The sequence below is a fragment of the Crinia signifera genome, unplaced genomic scaffold, assembly GCF_055691185.1.
Source record: "Crinia signifera unplaced genomic scaffold, ASM5569118v1 HAP2_SCAFFOLD_190, whole genome shotgun sequence".
NCBI lineage: Eukaryota > Metazoa > Chordata > Amphibia > Anura > Myobatrachidae > Crinia > Crinia signifera.
Window position 1 is genome coordinate 30,338 of NW_028142083.1, and position 23,514 is coordinate 53,851.

At 40.3% G+C, this 23,514-nt stretch overlaps 1 protein-coding gene across 7 annotated transcripts in view; it reads left to right on the forward strand.

Annotated features, from left to right (window-relative positions):
• LOC146053730 (uncharacterized) overlaps window positions 1–23,514 on the forward strand; it is a 116,235-nt gene that overhangs the window by 30,336 nt on the left and 62,385 nt on the right. The window lies entirely within an intron of this gene.

Here is a 23,514-nt window from a genome sequence, read left to right on the forward strand (position 1 = left end):
TATACATTGCTGGTCTGCTCCAGCAGTGTTTACATTAATAACTATTATCACTATACATTAGTGCGCAGCAGTGCCTAAAGTGGAAAAATTTGCTTCCCTGACTCTTCCCCCCCCCCCCCCCCCCCCCCAATTATGTCACAGCCACACTGTCAGGAAAAGAATAATGTGGCCACATAATACCACCCCTGATTCAAATGATGCCCCACAGTGCAAAACAACCCAACACCTAATAAAAACTGAACATTTTGTGCCAAAAATTTTAGGGCATGGCTTTATGGGTCAGGGACACATAAATGCACACAGTAATGCAAATTACACATTATGCCACACACCGTAATGTCCATTATACTATATGCCAAACACGGTAATGCCCATTTCACAATATGCCAAACATGGTACTGCCCATTTTTTATTATGCCACATAAGTGCCGCTTACATACATGCTCATTGCCAGGTATTACATTCTCAGTGCCAGGGGTAACATGCCCAGTGCCAGAGGTGTGCACTGTGTGGGAAAGGAGACAGCAGGGCAGAGCGGTGGGAAACCCGGATGTCTCAGAACATCCGTGGTGCGGCTATTTCAAATGACTTGCGAGCCAATCGGTGCTCGCGGCCCGGCAGCTCATTTGTTGCCGTCCCGCGAGCTCTGATTGGCTCACGAGCCGTGAGTTGGCACATAATTTTAAAATAGCTACGCCACGGACGGATGGACCTTCTCTGAGACATCCTGATTTCCCACCGCTCTGCCCGGCTGTCAGCTGTTTAGCGATGCGGACGGAGGCGGAACCATTCCACCTCCAAAATAAAACTGATGGAACGCAGTTCCGCCCAGTTCCTGCTCCCTTTAACCCTGGTGGGCAGTGGTGCCCATAATATATACATTGCTGGCCTGTGTCAACAATGTATATATTACTGGCTTGTAAGTAACATTGGTGGGCAGTGATGCCACTAAAATATACATTGCTGGCATGTGCCAGCAATGTATATATTACTGGCTAATTCATAATTATTTGTGGGCAGCAAGCAAATTAATAATCATTGGTGCCCAGTGGTGCCAATAATATATACATTGCTGGCCTGTGCCAGCAATGTATATATAAATTGCAGTTTTCTTTAATACCTGCGCACTGAAAGATTGATTGCGATGAGCTGCGATCACACTGTGGGATCTGACTATATCCCAAGATACAATAACATATATTTTGGATTAGTGCTGCGCTCAATCTCTATTTGCTGGTGTTAATTGAATAAATGATGGATATAACACAGTGTTTAATCTAAACACAATTTTACTTGGAAATTAGTCCATTGATACAATGATGCACACAGTGTGAGAAATCTGTCACGTTGCGTGCACTGGCCTTGGCCTCTGTACACGATCTGTGTAAAAGATCCCCTTGTGTGTGTGCCTACACGGTTCAATCTGTCCAATCCTGGCTGCCCAAATTGCAGCGTTTCTATGAGTCTCAGTCTATGCCTATAATCTGTGTACGGCGTCCCGTCACACAGGTGTTATAGGAATGCAAATAAGTCTTCGGGTACCCCTTTAGATATAATTCCGTTTTCTGCGGATTTTCGGAGGAGGGGGGGACTGGTGCAGCTTAGGGTGCCGGTTCACTGCTGCTACTAGGGTTTACGGAGGTGCCGCGCGAGTGATACTGCACTCAATGCGTCACACGCCGCTGTCACCCGTTCGCTGCAGGGACTCGGAGTGGCGGGGATCAGTGTATCGGGTGGGACCGCCGCCGTCAGCACTGCCTCGTCTTACCGCCCGGGAAACCTCCTGCCTCTCTTGACCCTCTCTCGCTCCTACTCACCCTCTCCACGCTGATGGTGTCTCGTCGGCGTTCTGCCGGTTCCGGATCTTACGTCTGGTGATAGTCTCAGCCCGTTTTCTTCTTGCTTGCTTAGTTCAGTGTGATGTCTCCAACGCGTTTCAGCTTTTTGCCTTCTTCAAGGAGATGTGTGCTGCTAAAGCCCGGGTCTGTTTAAATCCCCTGGGTGGTTTCTATTGCCGTCTGCTGATAGGTCTACATGGGTGTCAGTAATTTCTGATCATGTGTTTCCCCTTCAGCTTAATTGGTGTTCATTCTCGGTTAATTGGAAATGTGATCCAATCTTTTTGTCAGTGGTGTTCATTCTGACATAGTCTCTGTTGTCTAATCAGTTATTAATACTTGATATTTTTTATTTTTTATTATTCTTTTCTTTTTCTTTTTCTTTTTAGTGGGGGTGAGGCTGTGATGTTTTCCTCCAATTAGAATAATTGCTGTTGTGCATTACAGTCTTATTATAAATGGTACCAGTTTTGTTTAATGGGTATTCTGCATCTCATTGTATTATTAGGGTCTTAAACTGCTGGATTATGTACCTATGCTTGCCCTATACTGATGTCATCCTGTACCCTAGATCCTAGTTATCATTTAGTTTTATTTTTTGCCAATGATCGATTTGACCTCGTTGTCTAGGTTCAGTCCTCTGGGTGAGAATGTTTTTAATTTATACATCCATTTTAGCTCAGTTTTATTGATTTTATGTATAAAATCTCCTCCCCTCCAGTTGGCCTGTACTAGTTCTATTCCCATGAATTCTAGCGTCCGGGGGTCATTGTCATGGTGAAGTTTAAAGTGTCTTGAGAGGTTATGTTCTTCGTGTCCCTTCTTTATATTCCTTATGTGTTCACATATTCTTTCTTTTAAGTGGCGTGTCGTTCTGCCTATGTATTGCTTGTTGCACCCACATTTTAGCATGTAGATCACCCCCTTACTGTTACATGTGATTCTTTGTTGTATTTTAAATGTCTCGCCATTGCTGGTGGATTGGAAATGGTTAATGGGTTTTGTGCTTCTTTGATTCTGATTTTTGCAACCCTGGCATTGCCCACAGAAGAAGAAACCTTTGCTTGATGGACCTGAATCTATTGTTAGTTGTGTGGTGGATTTTGGGGGAATGTGATTTCTAGTTAGCTTTTGTTTAAGGTCTGGTGCTTTTTTGAAAACCATTTTGGGTCTTAGTGGAAGATGATCAGCCAGGGTGTCGTCCTCCAGTAATAATGGCCAGTGCTTAGTTAGAATTTTTCTTAATTGGTTTGACTGCTCAGAGTATTGTGTAATGAATAGTACTTCATTTTGGTTTTCATTTTTCCTTGTCTCTTTGTTTTTATTTTTGTATTGCAATAGCTCCTCTCTATTTACTAGTTTCATTTTCTCAAATGCTTCATTAACTTTGTGGTCTTTGTATTTTTTTTCCTTGAATTGGTCCCTTAATTCATTGCCTTGTTTGATATAATCTGTTATTTTTGTGCAGTTTCTTCTAACTCGCATGAACTGACTGGTGGGAATTGACTCTAACCAACTGGGGTGATGCCAGCTTGTCGATAGTATATAGCTGTTTACGTCAACAGCTTTTTTGTATATTTTTGTATGTATTGTTGTGTCCTCTGTGTATATGTTCAAATCAAGGAAATTGACTTCTTTTTTACTGTAATGAGTTGTGAAAACAAGATTGTTTTTATTGTTGTTTATGTGTGATATGAATTTTTTTAAAGAGTCCTCATTCCCTCTCCAGATGAACAGCACATCGTCTATGTATCTTTGCCAGAGCACGAGATTCGCCTCCAGCCACCACCCCCCTCCCCATATGTGGCTGGCCTCCCACCAGCTCATGAAGAGGTTGGCGTAGCTGGGGGCGAATCTCGTGCCCATCGCGGTCCCGGTGACTTGTAAGAAGTAGTTGTTATCAAACCACACATAGTTATGTGTTAGGATGAAGTTTATACTGTCCAGGATGAATTCAATCTGTTCTGGCCTTAATTCTTGGTCTTGTGTGAGGTGGTAATTGATACTTTCTAAACCTTGGTCATGTTTTATTACTGAATATAGAGATGTTACGTCTGCTGTTACCAACCAGAGGTCTGTGTCCCACTGTGTGTTTTTGAGTATGTCCAGTATGTGTGTAGTGTCTCTTATGTATGATTTTTGTTGATGTACATATGGCTGTAGGAGTGTGTCTATATATTGTGAAAGATTGGCTGTTAAAGAGTTTATTCCGGAAATGATGGGCCTACCGGGAGGTTTTAGTGGGTCTTTGTGTATCTTTGGAAGATAATAAAATACTGGTATGACTGGATTGGTTGTCTGTATGTATTGTAATTCTTTTTGGTTCAGTATTCCTTTTGTGTGACCTTCTTGTAGATGTTTGTCTAGTTCTCTTTTGAATTTTGCAGTAGGGTCTTGTGTTAGTTGGGAGTAGGTTTTTGTATCTCCTAAGATCTTATGTGATTCCTCTAGATAGTCTATTTTATTCAAAACGACAATCCCCCCCCCCTTATCTGCAGGTTTTATTATGATGGAATTATTCTTTTGAAGGTCCTGTAGTGCTATTATTTCTTTTTTGGTCAGGTTTTTATTCTGTTTTTTTATTTGTAATGTTTCTAATTCTTTTTCGACCATTTTAGTGAAGCTCTCTACCTGTGCGCCTTTCATGTAGCTGGGAAAAAAAGTGGAGTGGGGCTTCAGAGAGGTGTGTCTATACTGATCTGTATTTGCTGAGTTTCTTAATGGAGCTGGTATTGAGTTAGCAAAAAACTTTTTGAGTGTAAGTTTTCTTGTGAAGTTATGTAGATCTAGATAGGTTTGGAATTTGTCCATTTGGTTGTTTGGGGCAAATTTTAGCCCTTTGTTTAGTAATTTTGTGTGTTCTTCTGTTAGTATGTGACTGCTTAAATTAAACACTCCATTCCCTACTTCCCTTTCCGGTGTCTTACTCTCTTTCTTGTTCCCCCTTCCTCTCCCTCCTCTCCTAGTTTTTTTGTTCTGTTTATGGGGTTCTTTTGTTTGATCATTTTCTTTATTTTTGGGATTGCTCCTTGTTTTGCATGTCTTGTCCCTAAAAAAAGTGGTGCTAGGTCGACACATGTCGTGGTGTTGACTGTAACTTTAGGCGAGGGTTCTTTTTCTATTGATTTTTGGGTGATGTTCTGATCTGTGTTGGTTTCTAGCTCTGGTTTTTTTATTGGAGTGGCTTGGTGTATTGTGAATTCAGTCTCAAGTATTGAGAATCTGTTGTTATGCTCTTCTGTTCTGCTGGATTCCCACCCTTGTTCTAGTGAAAGTCTGGCCAGGTTGTTGAAGTGTGTATCTTCCCCTGGTGTATCTTCTTCTTCATATACTGAAAATGATTGCTCTGAGGATGATGAATTAATTGTCTCTTCTAGTGTGGTGTTTAATTCAATTGGGGTTTTGTTTTTTTCTTCTTTCTCTTTTGTGTGCAGTGATGTCATGTACTGCTGATAGGTTAGTTTTAGTCTCTTGTAGACCGGACTGTTTCTTATAGGGGTTTCTTTTAGAGTGTTTGTCTTATTGGTTTTTTTGTTTTTATTTTTATTTGTGTCTTTGTTCTTATATTTGTTCGTCTCTCTCGGTGGTATGTTGAATCTGTCCCTAAGGAATTTTTTCTTTTTAGTCTCTATTAGTTGAGTTTCAATTCGTGTCAGCCGGTCAGAGGTCAGAGTAGATAAGGTAATAAACTCTGGTTTTTCTTTAAAGGGCTCTAAATGGTTGTCCAGTTGGTCTATTTCTTTTTCTAGGTGACCTAGTTTATCTGTGTTGTCGTCAATTAGTATGTCGATTAACTGCATTGAACATTCCCTTAAAGCCCCCTCCCATTTTCTCATAAAATCTGTGTCTTCTTGATTATGTGATGGGTCTTTTTTGATTCTAAGGCCTTTAGGTATAGTATTACTGTTTTTATATAGCTTTAATGTCTCTGTGTCCCACCATAATTTCCAAGTAAAATTGTGTTTAGATTAAACACTGTGTTATATCCATCATTTATTCAATTAACACCAGCAAATAGAGATTGAGCGCAGCACTAATCCAAAATATATGTTATTGTATCTTGGGATATAGTCAGATCCCACAGTGTGATCGCAGCTCATCGCAATCAATCTTTCAGTGCGCAGGTATTAAAGAAAACTGCAATTTGTGTATACTGACCAAATACCAGCAGCAAGAAAGTACATGGGCCTCACAGATATAAGAAAAAATAGGGAAACCAGGGCAAATGAAGCACTTCTCTCACTGATAGATGCCTACCCATCCCAGCAATTAAACAACACATTTTGCGACACCTTTTTAAGGTTAGAGAAATTAATAAATAAAGAAACCAAATTATGGTGGGACACAGAGACATTAAAGCTATATAAAAACAGTAATACTATACCTAAAGGCCTTAGAATCAAAAAAGACCCATCACATAATCAAGAAGACACAGATTTTATGAGAAAATGGGAGGGGGCTTTAAGGGAATGTTCAATGCAGTTAATCGACATACTAATTGACGACAACACAGATAAACTAGGTCACCTAGAAAAAGAAATAGACCAACTGGACAACCATTTAGAGCCCTTTAAAGAAAAACCAGAGTTTATTACCTTATCTACTCTGACCTCTGACCGGCTGACACGAATTGAAACTCAACTAATAGAGACTAAAAAGAAAAAATTCCTTAGGGACAGATTCAACATACCACCGAGAGAGACGAACAAATATAAGAACAAAGACACAAATAAAAATAAAAACAAAAAAACCAATAAGACAAACACTCTAAAAGAAACCCCTATAAGAAACAGTCCGGTCTACAAGAGACTAAAACTAACCTATCAGCAGTACATGACATCACTGCACACAAAAGAGAAAGAAGAAAAAAACAAAACCCCAATTGAATTAAACACCACACTAGAAGAGACAATTAATTCATCATCCTCAGAGCAATCATTTTCAGTATATGAAGAAGAAGATACACCAGGGGAAGATACACACTTCAACAACCTGGCCAGACTTTCACTAGAACAAGGGTGGGAATCCAGCAGAACAGAAGAGCATAACAACAGATTCTCAATACTTGAGACTGAATTCACAATACACCAAGCCACTCCAATAAAAAAACCAGAGCTAGAAACCAACACAGATCAGAACATCACCCAAAAATCAATAGAAAAAGAACCCTCGCCTAAAGTTACAGTCAACACCACGACATATGTCGACCTAGCACCACTTTTTTTAGGGACAAGACATGCAAAACAAGGAGCAATCCCAAAAATAAAGAAAATGATCAAACAAAAGAACCCCACAAACAGAACAAAAAAACTAGGAGAGGAGGGAGAGGAAGGGGGAACAAGAAAGAGAGTAAGACACCGGAAAGGGAAGTAGGGAATGGAGTGTTTAATTTAAGCAGTCACATACTAACAGAAGAACACACAAAATTACTAAACAAAGGGCTAAAATTTGCCCCAAACAACCAAATGGACAAATTCCAAACCTATCTAGATCTACATAACTTCACAAGAAAACTTACACTCAAAAAGTTTTTTGCTAACTCAATACCAGCTCCATTAAGAAACTCAGCAAATACAGATCAGTATAGACACACCTCTCTGAAGCCCCACTCCACTTTTTTTCCCAGCTACATGAAAGGCGCACAGGTAGAGAGCTTCACTAAAATGGTCGAAAAAGAATTAGAAACATTACAAATAAAAAAACAGAATAAAAACCTGACCAAAAAAGAAATAATAGCACTACAGGACCTTCAAAAGAATAATTCCATCATAATAAAACCTGCAGATAAGGGGGGGGGGGATTGTCGTTTTGAATAAAATAGACTATCTAGAGGAATCACATAAGATCTTAGGAGATACAAAAACCTACTCCCAACTAACACAAGACCCTACTGCAAAAATTAAAAGAGAACTAGACAAACATCTACAAGAAGGTCACACAAAAGGAATACTGAACCAAAAAGAATTACAATACATACAGACAACCAATCCAGTCATGCAGTAGTTAAGCAATGTGAATGCGCAATTAAACCACAGTGCAGCTACCGTACAGAACCACAGAGTAGATACACCTCTAACTACTCAATATAGACAATTGTACAAGAAAGGAGAAGTGGAACTGCCAGGTGGCGCTCAGATAGTAACTATGAAAAAAGAGTGATAGACCTCAGGTGTGATATAGTATAAATACAATAAGAGGATTTATACAAAACCAGGTATCAATTCTCAGTATCCCACACAATCAGGGGAACGTAAATAATTCCAATTTTCCACAAGGGAATTTCTCTCCTATTGAATATAAATGGGAAACACAATAGGGAGAGACATGGTGCAGATCATTTAAAGTAAAAACAATTTAATACATTTTCATACACTCACAAGTGTTGCAGATAAAAAGGCGTGTAACAAAGTATCCAGGGCATTACAGCATACACAGTGATGGTATTCGGAAGGAAGTCCTGTTCAGGGTCCCTTGGTCCGGAATCAAGGGGGGCTCAGTCCAGGGTCCTTCACCGATGTAGATGCCGCTGCTCCAGGATCAATGCACAGGCGAAAAAGCGGGACACGCTTAACGCGTTTCGGAAGTACTATCTTCCTTCTTCAGAAGCGTGTATAAAAGTCCCCAAGCGGGCATATATATACCCCTTGCAATTTCTAAAACATACAATACAGCTGCCGCTAATCGGCGTTCAATATCCGGGTTCCGTGTGGAATCAAAATGGTGGTGCGTTTCACGCACAGGAAGTGCGTCACTATATGCATTCCAAATGCCGGAAGTTGCCGCGCTCAGCACTGGTCAGTGCGAGTGACGGCTCAAAGATGGCGGTGCGTTCCTTATCCAGGAAACGCTTCATATTATGCGGTCCAGCAGCCGGAAATACCACGCTGTATACTCAGCGGTGCAGGGATGCGTTCCAACCCTCAACGGACTGCGTTCCACTGACTATAGCCTCTTATGTACGATGTCAATCTACATGTATGCTGGCAGTACCACACGGAAGACGGATATTGTTCACAATATTTCATATATGGATAAAAAGTCTGTAATGAGATAAAAACAAAAAGGGACAAATATTAAAATACATCCCACATTGTCAAAATCCCCACACCATGGAAAATAGGGAAAATTGGGAAACAGAAAAAAGTGAATAAGATATAAATGGAAAATCTAAGAAACCATCAGAATTAGAAACCAGGTGTTAACTCAAAAAGGGTTTTAACTCAAAATCGCCATTAAGGCCTTTAGGCACCAATGTCCCTAATTTATGGATCCAGCGCATCTCTGTTTTGGAGAGACGTTTTGCTAGATCATTAGTTCTAGTTTTAGGGAGAATTTGTTCCAAAGCACAAAAATTAACAATATGGCATTCTTTTGCGTCATGAACTACTCTAAAGTGTTCAGACACAGTGTGCGTTTGTAGTTTTTTTCGTATGTTGTATATGTGCTCAGCTGTACGAGCTTTAAGCTGTCTGCTCGTTTTACCTATATAGGCCAAACCACAACTACACTGGAGCACATATACAACATTACGAGAATGACAAGTCAAAAATTGTTTTATGGCAACCCTTGTATCATTTATAAACAACTGTTCAATTTTTCTATCTTTGGCCTTTACTGTTTTACATGCAAGGCAGGAGCCACAACGATGGAACCCAATGGTTCTAATTGTTTGTCGTGGTTTTTCCTCAGTCGAACTATGTACCAAATGGTCTCTTAATGATGGCGCTTTTTTATAAATGAATTGAGGTTTATCTGGAAGTTGAGGTCCCAGGACAGGATCCGTCTGAAGAAGATGCCAGTTGTTTTTAAACACCCGTTCTACATCCTTGTGGATTGAACTGTATCTACTAATGAAAGCCCATTTAAACCTGTCATTGGTCTCCTCAGATTTCGGTTTCACTTCCAGTAGGTTAGTCCTTTCAATCTGGTCTATCCTTGATTTTGCTTTGTTTAAAACCTGGCTCGAATAACCTTTAACTTGTAATCGGTCTGAAACATCTTTTATTTGTGATTCACACACCAGAGGGTCAGTACAATTGCGTTTGATCCGAGTGAATTGTCCAAAAGGAATGGCATCCAGCCAATTCCTATGGTGCTGGCTGGTAGTGTAAATGAAGCTGTTTGAATCAGTTTCTTTTCTGTATGTTTTTGTTTTGAGAGTATCAGATTCAATGTATATATTTAAATCAAGAAAGGATACCTCCTTCTGACTACAATTGAATGTGAGTTTGATGTCTCTATTATTAATATTCAAAGAATCGCAAAAATTGTCTAGGGAATTTTTGTCCCCTGACCAAATAAAACAAATGTCATCAATAAAACGGCTCCAGGACACCAGGCCTACCCCCAGCTTGCCCCCATGCCACACTACTTGATCTTCCCAGTGGGCCATAAATAGGTTAGCATAGCTGGGGGCAAACCTGGTGCCCATCGCCGTACCAGTACACTGTAAATAAAAAGACCCTTCATGTAAAAAATAATTATTGGTCAAAATAAAAATGATGCTGGATAACAAAAATGCTTGTTGTGATTCAGACAGATTACTGTTGCTCAAAAAATATTTAACAGCTTCAGTGCCTTTCTCTGTATCAATAATTGTATACAACGTGCTAACGTCTGCTGTGCACAACCAAAAATCTGGTTCCCACTTAATTTTTGAAAGTTTATTCAAAATGTCTCCAGTATCCCTAGTATATGCCTTAGTTGCAAGGACCAGGGGTTGGAGGTATGAATCCACAAAGGCCGAAAGATTACATGTAAGACTATTACAGCCCGAAATAATTGGGCGACCTGGAGGGTTCAGGGGGTCTTTGTGGACCTTTGGGAGGACGTATATACAGGGTACAGTTGGTTCAGAAATATTTAAGAATTCAAATTCTTGTTTAGATATTATATTATCCTCTACAGCTTTAGTTGTAAATTCTAAAAGAGATTTTTTAATTCTTACTGTAGGGTCTCCCCTCAGTTTTTTATATGTCTCTCCTGTACTCAACTGTTTGGCAATTTCTGATAAATATTTATCTTTTTGCATCAGGACAACCCCCCCCCCTTTGTCAGCAGGTTTTACAATAAGGGTCTTATCGCTTTTCAATTCCTTGAGAGCGTCGAATTCTTTTTTTGTCAAATTTAACCTACTGTTTACTTTAGGTTTAGACCTTTTTGTGATCTTATCCAATTCCTCGCTAACAATTTTATTGAAACAATCGAGAAATGGGCCCTTACTGTGTGTTGGATAAAAGGTTGAGGGATTTTTAAATTTAGTATTTGTAGTTTCAGACGCCACAATCTCACTTTGTGTGTTATCAACACTACAATCCTTTTGAGCAAAAAAGCGTTTGATAGCCAACTTTCTGATGTATTTCTGTACATCAAGGAACAGGTCAAAGGAGGTGGGTTTAAAAGACGGGGCAAATTTAAGTCCCTTACTGAGGACTCTAATCTCAGCATCTGTAAGAGTTCTATCAGTAAGGTTGAAGATTTTTGTTTCCATATCTTCATTTTCCATTTGGGGAGATACTACATTATACAGACCTATACTGGATTTTTTACGTTTTTTACGTGGATGATGTTTGGTCTGGCCTGATCGTTTACCTCTCCTTGTTTTCTTATAATTACATGATGTTAATTGATTCGCCAATTCCTCTGATCCTGTTCTAAAAAAGTAGGAGTCTCTGTATTTGTTACCAAAGGGGCATATCTATTTGTCTGGTCATTATTTCTTTGATTTTTATATTTATTATATTTATTTCCATTGTCCCTCATATTTCTTCTCATGAAACTGGGGTTGGTATCAGAATAATTATTCTGCCAGTTTGGGGTGCGTTCATACCCTCTATTTTGTCTTTGTGGGGTACCAAAATCCCTTTTATTTATTCTATTATGATTAGGGCGATATCTTTGTGGGGTACCAAACTCTCTTTTATCTGTACCATTATAATTGGGTCGATATCTCTGCACATTGTTATTATTTTGTGTTTTCTGTTTATAGTTAGTACGAGTGGGGTTCCTTCTCCATGGCGCAGAACCAGCTATCGCCGGTTTCGGAGTTGGAACTGTTGTTTGCGGGGCATCAATAATAATAACACTTTTACTGGTGTCTCTTTGGTATTTTCTGGTTTTTTTATCTCTTAATTCTTTTGTATTCTTTTCAATTTTTAGAATCAGGGATTTTTCATATTCCAGAAAGTCATTTTGTTCTTTAAAGGGTAATATTAGATTTTGTAGCGTTTTTATTTCTACGTCTAGTTCTTTCAAGGTTTTGGTACGCTCTGTAATGATTAAACCCATCAGTCTCATGGCGCAGCTATCAAGGATAGCATTCCATTCCTTATTGAACTCTTCTGTGGGAGTTTCAAAGGAAGGGATTTTTATAACCTTGAGACCCTTGGGAATGACATTGGTAGTTGTATAATGCTCCAATGTAGCAACCTCCCACCAAATGCGATTTTCTTTTAACATCGCTTTTTCTAGTTTATGAAAGACACCAGTTAAACTTTCGTCAATTATATTGATATTCCCTTCTGATAGAGAGAAGGTATTTTTGACTAGTAAATTTCTAGTCTCTCTAAAAGTAAACATAGTTGCTGCGTTCACTTAGCTAAATGAGATGTTGAGTAACAAATGGACATGCAGTAGTTAAGCAATGTGAATGCGCAATTAAACCACAGTGCAGCTACCGTACAGAACCACAGAGTAGATACACCTCTAACTACTCAATATAGACAATTGTACAAGAAAGGAGAAGTGGAACTGCCAGGTGGCGCTCAGATAGTAACTATGAAAAAAGAGTGATAGACCTCAGGTGTGATATAGTATAAATACAATAAGAGGATTTATACAAAACCAGGTATCAATTCTCAGTATCCCACACAATCAGGGGAACGTAAATAATTCCAATTTTCCACAAGGGAATTTCTCTCCTATTGAATATAAATGGGAAACACAATAGGGAGAGACATGGTGCAGATCATTTAAAGTAAAAACAATTTAATACATTTTCATACACTCACAAGTGTTGCAGATAAAAAGGCGTGTAACAAAGTATCCAGGGCATTACAGCATACACAGTGATGGTATTCGGAAGGAAGTCCTGTTCAGGGTCCCTTGGTCCGGAATCAAGGGGGGCTCAGTCCAGGGTCCTTCACCGATGTAGATGCCGCTGCTCCAGGATCAATGCACAGGCGAAAAAGCGGGACACGCTTAACGCGTTTCGGAAGTACTATCTTCCTTCTTCAGAAGCGTGTATAAAAGTCCCCAAGCGGGCATATATATACCCCTTGCAATTTCTAAAACATACAATACAGCTGCCGCTAATCGGCGTTCAATATCCGGGTTCCGTGTGGAATCAAAATGGTGGTGCGTTTCACGCACAGGAAGTGCGTCACTATATGCATTCCAAATGCCGGAAGTTGCCGCGCTCAGCACTGGTCAGTGCGAGTGACGGCTCAAAGATGGCGGTGCGTTCCTTATCCAGGAAACGCTTCATATTATGCGGTCCAGCAGCCGGAAATACCACGCTGTATACTCAGCGGTGCAGGGATGCGTTCCAACCCTCAACGGACTGCGTTCCACTGACTATAGCCTCTTATGTACGATGTCAATCTACATGTATGCTGGCAGTACCACACGGAAGACGGATATTGTTCACAATATTTCATATATGGATAAAAAGTCTGTAATGAGATAAAAACAAAAAGGGACAAATATTAAAATACATCCCACATTGTCAAAATCCCCACACCATGGAAAATAGGGAAAATTGGGAAACAGAAAAAAGTGAATAAGATATAAATGGAAAATCTAAGAAACCATCAGAATTAGAAACCAGGTGTTAACTCAAAAAGGGTTTTAACTCAAAATCGCCATTAAGGCCTTAATGGCGATTTTGAGTTAAAACCCTTTTTGAGTTAACAACTGGTTTCTAATTCTGATGGTTTCTTAGATTTTCCATTTATATCTTATTCACTTTTTTCTGTTTCCCAATTTTCCCTATTTTCCATGGTGTGGGGATTTTGACAATGTGGGATGTATTTTAATATTTGTCCCTTTTTGTTTTTATCTCATTACAGACTTTTTATCCATATATGAAATATTGTGAACAATATCCGTCTTCCGTGTGGTACTGCCAGCATACATGTAGATTGACATTGTACATAAGAGGCTATAGTCAGTGGAACGCAGTCCGTTGAGGGTTGGAACGCATCCCTGCACCGCTGAGTATACAGCGTGGTATTTCCGGCTGCTGGACCGCATAATATGAAGCGTTTCCTGGATAAGGAACGCACCGCCATCTTTGAGCCGTCACTCGCACTGACCAGTGCTGAGCGCGGCAACTTCCGGCATTTGGAATGCATATAGTGACGCACTTCCTGTGCGTGAAACGCACCACCATTTTGATTCCACACGGAACCCGGATATTGAACGCCGATTAGCGGCAGCTGTATTGTATGTTTTAGAAATTGCAAGGGGTATATATATGCCCGCTTGGGGACTTTTATACACGCTTCTGAAGAAGGAAGATAGTACTTCCGAAACGCGTTAAGCGTGTCCCGCTTTTTCGCCTGTGCATTGATCCTGGAGCAGCGGCATCTACATCGGTGAAGGACCCTGGACTGAGCCCCCCTTGATTCCGGACCAAGGGACCCTGAACAGGACTTCCTTCCGAATACCATCACTGTGTATGCTGTAATGCCCTGGATACTTTGTTACACGCCTTTTTATCTGCAACACTTGTGAGTGTATGAAAATGTATTAAATTGTTTTTACTTTAAATGATCTGCACCATGTCTCTCCCTATTGTGTTTCCCATTTATATTCAATAGGAGAGAAATTCCCTTGTGGAAAATTGGAATTATTTACGTTCCCCTGATTGTGTGGGATACTGAGAATTGATACCTGGTTTTGTATAAATCCTCTTATTGTATTTATACTATATCACACCTGAGGTCTATCACTCTTTTTTCATAGTTACTATCTGAGCGCCACCTGGCAGTTCCACTTCTCCTTTCTTGTACAATTGTCTATATTGAGTAGTTAGAGGTGTATCTACTCTGTGGTTCTGTACGGTAGCTGCACTGTGGTTTAATTGCGCATTCACATTGCTTAACTACTGCATGTCCATTTGTTACTCAACATCTCATTTAGCTAAGTGAACGCAGCAACTATGTTTACTTTTAGAGAGACTAGAAATTTACTAGTCAAAAATACCTTCTCTCTATCAGAAGGGAATATCAATATAATTGACGAAAGTTTAACTGGTGTCTTTCATAAACTAGAAAAAGCGATGTTAAAAGAAAATCGCATTTGGTGGGAGGTTGCTACATTGGAGCATTATACAACTACCAATGTCATTCCCAAGGGTCTCAAGGTTATAAAAATCCCTTCCTTTGAAACTCCCACAGAAGAGTTCAATAAGGAATGGAATGCTATCCTTGATAGCTGCGCCATGAGACTGATGGGTTTAATCATTACAGAGCGTACCAAAACCTTGAAAGAACTAGACGTAGAAATAAAAACGCTACAAAATCTAATATTACCCTTTAAAGAACAAAATGACTTTCTGGAATATGAAAAATCCCTGATTCTAAAAATTGAAAAGAATACAAAAGAATTAAGAGATAAAAAAACCAGAAAATACCAAAGAGACACCAGTAAAAGTGTTATTATTATTGATGCCCCGCAAACAACAGTTCCAACTCCGAAACCGGCGATAGCTGGTTCTGCGCCATGGAGAAGGAACCCCACTCGCACTAACTATAAACAGAAAACACAAAATAATAACAATGTGCAGAGATATCGACCCAATTATAATGGTACAGATAAAAGAGAGTTTGGTACCCCACAAAGATATCGCCCTAATCATAATAGAATAAATAAAAGGGATTTTGGTACCCCACAAAGACAAAATAGAGGGTATGAACGCACCCCAAACTGGCAGAATAATTATTCTGATACCAACCCCAGTTTCATGAGAAGAAATATGAGGGACAATGGAAATAAATATAATAAATATAAAAATCAAAGAAATAATGACCAGACAAATAGATATGCCCCTTTGGTAACAAATACAGAGACTCCTACTTTTTTAGAACAGGATCAGAGGAATTGGCGAATCAATTAACATCATGTAATTATAAGAAAACAAGGAGAGGTAAACGATCAGGCCAGACCAAACATCATCCACGTAAAAAACGTAAAAAATCCAGTATAGGTCTGTATAATGTAGTATCTCCCCAAATGGAAAATGAAGATATGGAAACAAAAATCTTCAACCTTACTGATAGAACTCTTACAGATGCTGAGATTAGAGTCCTCAGTAAGGGACTTAAATTTGCCCCGTCTTTTAAACCCACCTCCTTTGACCTGTTCCTTGATGTACAGAAATACATCAGAAAGTTGGCTATCAAACGCTTTTTTGCTCAAAAGGATTGTAGTGTTGATAACACACAAAGTGAGATTGTGGCGTCTGAAACTACAAATACTAAATTTAAAAATCCCTCAACCTTTTATCCAACACACAGTAAGGGCCCATTTCTCGATTGTTTCAATAAAATTGTTAGCGAGGAATTGGATAAGATCACAAAAAGGTCTAAACCTAAAGTAAACAGTAGGTTAAATTTGACAAAAAAAGAATTCGACGCTCTCAAGGAATTGAAAAGCGATAAGACCCTTATTGTAAAACCTGCTGACAAAGGGGGGGGGGGGTTGTCCTGATGCAAAAAGATAAATATTTATCAGAAATTGCCAAACAGTTGAGTACAGGAGAGACATATAAAAAACTGAGGGGAGACCCTACAGTAAGAATTAAAAAATCTCTTTTAGAATTTACAACTAAAGCTGTAGAGGATAATATAATATCTAAACAAGAATTTGAATTCTTAAATATTTCTGAACCAACTGTACCCTGTATATACGTCCTCCCAAAGGTCCACAAAGACCCCCTGAACCCTCCAGGTCGCCCAATTATTTCGGGCTGTAATAGTCTTACATGTAATCTTTCGGCCTTTGTGGATTCATACCTCCAACCCCTGGTCCTTGCAACTAAGGCATATACTAGGGATACTGGAGACATTTTGAATAAACTTTCAAAAATTAAGTGGGAACCAGATTTTTGGTTGTGCACAGCAGACGTTAGCACGTTGTATACAATTATTGATACAGAGAAAGGCACTGAAGCTGTTAAATATTTTTTGAGCAACAGTAATCTGTCTGAATCACAACAAGCATTTTTGTTATCCAGCATCATTTTTATTTTGATCAATAATTATTTTTTACATGAAGGGTCTTTTTATTTACAGTGTACTGGTACGGCGATGGGCACCAGGTTTGCCCCCAGCTATTTATGGCCCACTGGGAAGATCAAGTAGTGTGGCATGGGGGCAAGCTGGGGGTAGGCCTGGTGTCCTGGAGCCGTTTTATTGATGACATTTGTTTTATTTGGTCAGGGGACAAAAATTCCCTAGACAATTTTTGCGATTCTTTGAATATTAATAATAGAGACATCAAACTCACATTCAATTGTAGTCAGAAGGAGGTATCCTTTCTTGATTTAAATATATACATTGAATCTGATACTCTCAAAACAAAAACATACAGAAAAGAAACTGATTCAAACAGCTTCATTTACACTACCAGCCAGCACCATAGGAATTGGCTGGATGCCATTCCTTTTGGACAATTCACTCGGATCAAACGCAATTGTACTGACCCTCTGGTGTGTGAATCACAAATAAAAGATGTTTCAGACCGATTACAAGTTAAAGGTTATTCGAGCCAGGTTTTAAACAAAGCAAAATCAAGGATAGACCAGATTGAAAGGACTAACCTACTGGAAGTGAAACCGAAATCTGAGAAGACCAATGACAGGTTTAAATGGGCTTTCATTAGTAGATACAGTTCAATCCACAAGGATGTAGAACGGGTGTTTAAAAACAACTGGCATCTTCTTCAGACGGATCCTGTCCTGGGACCTCAACTTCCAGATAAACCTCAATTCATTTATAAAAAAGCGCCATCATTAAGAGACCATTTGGTACATAGTTCGACTGAGGAAAAACCACGACAAACAATTAGAACCATTGGGTTCCATCGTTGTGGCTCCTGCCTTGCATGTAAAACAGTAAAGGCCAAAGATAGAAAAATTGAACAGTTGTTTATAAATGATACAAGGGTTGCCATAAAACAATTTTTGACTTGTCATTCTCGTAATGTTGTATATGTGCTCCAGTGTAGTTGTGGTTTGGCCTATATAGGTAAAACGAGCAGACAGCTTAAAGCTCGTACAGCTGAGCACATATACAACATACGAAAAAAACTACAAACGCACACTGTGTCTGAACACTTTAGAGTAGTTCATGACGCAAAAGAATGCCATATTGTTAATTTTTGTGCTTTGGAACAAATTCTCCCTAAAACTAGAACTAATGATCTAGCAAAACGTCTCTCCAAAACAGAGATGCGCTGGATCCATAAATTAGGGACATTGGTGCCTAAAGGCCTTAATGGCGATTTTGAGTTAAAACCCTTTTTGAGTTAACACCTGGTTTCTAATTCTGATGGTTTCTTAGATTTTCCATTTATATCTTATTCACTTTTTTCTGTTTCCCAATTTTCCCTATTTTCCATGGTGTGGGGATTTTGACAATGTGGGATGTATTTTAATATTTGTCCCTTTTTGTTTTTATCTCATTACAGACTTTTTATCCATATATGAAATATTGTGAACAATATCCGTCTTCCGTGTGGTACTGCCAGCATACATGTAGATTGACATCGTACATAAGAGGCTATAGTCAGTGGAACGCAGTCCGTTGAGGGTTGGAACGCATCCCTGCACCGCTGAGTATACAGCGTGGTATTTCCGGCTGCTGGACCGCATAATATGAAGCGTTTCCTGGATAAGGAACGCACCGCCATCTTTGAGCCGTCACTCGCACTGACCAGTGCTGAGCGCGGCAACTTCCGGCATTTGGAATGCATATAGTGACGCACTTCCTGTGCGTGAAACGCACCACCATTTTGATTCCACACGGAACCCGGATATTGAACGCCGATTAGCGGCAGCTGTATTGTATGTTTTAGAAATTGCAAGGGGTATATATATGCCCGCTTGGGGACTTTTATACACGCTTCTGAAGAAGGAAGATAGTACTTCCGAAACGCGTTAAGCGTGTCCCGCTTTTTCGCCTGTGCATTGATCCTGGAGCAGCGGCATCTACATCGGTGAAGGACCCTGGACTGAGCCCCCCTTGATTCCGGACCAAGGGACCCTGAACAGGACTTCCTTCCGAATACCATCACTGTGTATGCTGTAATGCCCTGGATACTTTGTTACACGCCTTTTTATCTGCAACACTTGTGAGTGTATGAAAATGTATTAAATTGTTTTTACTTTAAATGATCTGCACCATGTCTCTCCCTATTGTGTTTCCCATTTATATTCAATAGGAGAGAAATTCCCTTGTGGAAAATTGGAATTATTTACGTTCCCCTGATTGTGTGGGATACTGAGAATTGATACCTGGTTTTGTATAAATCCTCTTATTGTATTTATACTATATCACACCTGAGGTCTATCACTCTTTTTTCATAGTTACTATCTGAGCGCCACCTGGCAGTTCCACTTCTCCTTTCTTGTACAACCAATCCAGTCATACCAGTATTTTATTATCTTCCAAAGATACACAAAGACCCACTAAAACCTCCCGGTAGGCCCATCATTTCCGGAATAAACTCTTTAACAGCCAATCTTTCACAATATATAGACACACTCCTACAGCCATATGTACATCAACAAAAATCATACATAAGAGACACTACACACATACTGGACATACTCAAAAACACACAGTGGGACACAGACCTCTGGTTGGTAACAGCAGACGTAACATCTCTATATTCAGTAATAAAACATGACCAAGGTTTAGAAAGTATCAATTACCACCTCACACAAGACCAAGAATTAAGGCCAGAACAGATTGAATTCATCCTGGACAGTATAAACTTCATCCTAACACATAACTATGTGTGGTTTGATAACAACTACTTCTTACAAGTCACCGGGACCGCGATGGGCACGAGATTCGCCCCCAGCTACGCCAACCTCTTCATGAGCTGGTGGGAGGCCAGCCACATATGGGGAGGGGGGTGGTGGCTGGAGGCGAATCTCGTGCTCTGGCAAAGATACATAGACGATGTGCTGTTCATCTGGAGAGGGAATGAGGACTCTTTAAAAAAATTCATATCACACATAAACAACAATAAAAACAATCTTGTTTTCACAACTCATTACAGTAAAAAAGAAGTCAATTTCCTTGATTTGAACATATACACAGAGGACACAACAATACATACAAAAATATACAAAAAAGCTGTTGACGTAAACAGCTATATACTATCGACAAGCTGGCATCACCCCAGTTGGTTAGAGTCAATTCCCACCAGTCAGTTCATGCGAGTTAGAAGAAACTGCACAAAAATAACAGATTATATCAAACAAGGCAATGAATTAAGGGACCAATTCAAGGAAAAAAAATACAAAGACCACAAAGTTAATGAAGCATTTGAGAAAATGAAACTAGTAAATAGAGAGGAGCTATTGCAATACAAAAATAAAAACAAAGAGACAAGGAAAAATGAAAACCAAAATGAAGTACTATTCATTACACAATACTCTGAGCAGTCAAACCAATTAAGAAAAATTCTAACTAAGCACTGGCCATTATTACTGGAGGACGACACCCTGGCTGATCATCTTCCACTAAGACCCAAAATGGTTTTCAAAAAAGCACCAGACCTTAAACAAAAGCTAACTAGAAATCACATTCCCCCAAAATCCACCACACAACTAACAATAGATTCAGGTCCATCAAGCAAAGGTTTCTTCTTCTGTGGGCAATGCCAGGGTTGCAAAAATCAGAATCAAAGAAGCACAAAACCCATTAACCATTTCCAATCCACCAGCAATGGCGAGACATTTAAAATACAACAAAGAATCACATGTAACAGTAAGGGGGTGATCTACATGCTAAAATGTGGGTGCAACAAGCAATACATAGGCAGAACGACACGCCACTTAAAAGAAAGAATATGTGAACACATAAGGAATATAAAGAAGGGACACGAAGAACATAACCTCTCAAGACACTTTAAACTTCACCATGACAATGACCCCCGGACGCTAGAATTCATGGGAATAGAACTAGTACAGGCCAACTGGAGGGGAGGAGATTTTATACATAAAATCAATAAAACTGAGCTAAAATGGATGTATAAATTAAAAACATTCTCACCCAGAGGACTGAACCTAGACAACGAGGTCAAATCGATCATTGGCAAAAAATAAAACTAAATGATAACTAGGATCTAGGGTACAGGATGACATCAGTATAGGGCAAGCATAGGTACATAATCCAGCAGTTTAAGACCCTAATAATACAATGAGATGCAGAATACCCATTAAACAAAACTGGTACCATTTATAATAAGACTGTAATGCACAACAGCAATTATTCTAATTGGAGGAAAACATCACAGCCTCACCCCCACTAAAAAGAAAAAGAAAAAGAAAAGAATAATAAAAAATAAAAAATATCAAGTATTAATAACTGATTAGACAACAGAGACTATGTCAGAATGAACACCACTGACAAAAAGATTGGATCACATTTCCAATTAACCGAGAATGAACACCAATTAAGCTGAAGGGGAAACACATGATCAGAAATTACTGACACCCATGTAGACCTATCAGCAGACGGCAATAGAAACCACCCAGGGGATTTAAACAGACCCGGGCTTTAGCAGCACACATCTCCTTGAAGAAGGCAAAAAGCTGAAACGCGTTGGAGACATCACACTGAACTAAGCAAGCAAGAAGAAAACGGGCTGAGACTATCACCAGACGTAAGATCCGGAACCGGCAGAACGCCGACGAGACACCATCAGCGTGGAGAGGGTGAGTAGGAGCGAGAGAGGGTCAAGAGAGGCAGGAGGTTTCCCGGGCGGTAAGACGAGGCAGTGCTGACGGCGGCGGTCCCACCCGATACACTGATCCCCGCCACTCCGAGTCCCTGCAGCGAACGGGTGACAGCGGCGTGTGACGCATTGAGTGCAGTATCACTCGCGCGGCACCTCCGTAAACCCTAGTAGCAGCAGTGAACCGACACCCTAAGCTGCACCAGTCCCCCCCTCCTCCGAAAATCCGCAGAAAACGGAATTATATCTAAAGGGGTACCCGAAGACTTATTTGCATTCCTATAACACCTGTGTGACGGGACGCCGTACACAGATTATAGGCATAGACTGAGACTCATAGAAACGCTGCAATTTGGGCAGCCAGGATTGGACAGATTGAACCGTGTAGGCACACACACAAGGGGATCTTTTACACAGATCGTGTACAGAGGCCAAGGCCAGTGCACGCAACGTGACAGATTTCTCACACTGTGTGCATCATTGTATCAATGGACTAATTTCCAAGTAAAATTGTGTTTAGATTAAACACTGTGTTATATCCATCATTTATTCAATTAACACCAGCAAATAGAGATTGAGCGCAGCACTAATCCAAAATATAGCAATGTATATATTACTGGCTTATAAGTAACATTACATTGGTGGCAAGTGGTGCTAGCAATATATACATTGCTGGCATGTGCCAGCAATGTATATATTACTGCCTTAAAAATGTAACATTGGTGCCCAGTGGTGCTAGCAATATATACATTGCTGGCTTATGCCAGCAATGTATATATTACTGCCTTAAAAATGTAACATTGGTGCCCAGTGGTTCCAGCAATATATACATTGCTGGCATATGCCAGCAATGTATATATTACTGCTTTAAACATAAAACATTGGTGGCCAGCAGTGCCCCCTGCTCTCAGTGCTCTGTGTTAAGCATAGCAGGGGGGGCGTGGCCAGCAGAGTGTGTTGCCGGGTGAGGGAGAAGTGCTCCGTGGTGAGCACTGAGCAGGAGGGCGGGACAAGCAGACAGGCAGGGACTCGGAGCAGGATGCATGGAGCCGGCGCAGCAGCACTTGGACAGGGTGAGTATTATGACAGGCGGGGGCGGGGGGCGGCGCGGCGGTCCGCCGGGCTGAAAGTGGTTAATCTTTCAGCCCGGCAGGCGTACACACATGGCGATGATGGATGAAAAACCATCCATCATCGCCACATCTGCTGGTAAAACCAGCAGATGAACCACTTTCCTAGCGATGATGCGGGAGCGCGCATCATCGCTAGTCGGCAATCTCCGGGGCATACACACTGGGCGATTTTCGGCCGAAAATCGTCAAGTGTGTATGGGCCTTCACTATTCGGCCCAAATGTCAAATGCAATAAAGATACGTTACTGTCCTCCTTATACTACACACTTGCCGGTCCTTTCTCACAGAACCACGGGCTGCTAAGAGGCCCAGATATCACTGGGAAGGGACAGCGAGTGCGGGACTGTAATATTACCAGGTCTTTATTACTCTACAGAGAATGCTTCATTCATTAGGACAGGCATGTCCAAACTATGGCCCTCCAGCTGTTGTGAAACTACACATCCCAGCATGCCTTGCAATAGTTTTACATTCCCTAAAAGCAAAACTGAGGCAAGGCATGATGGGACTTGTAGTTTCACAACAGCTGGAGGGCCATAGTTTGGACATGCTTGCATTAGGACCTAATG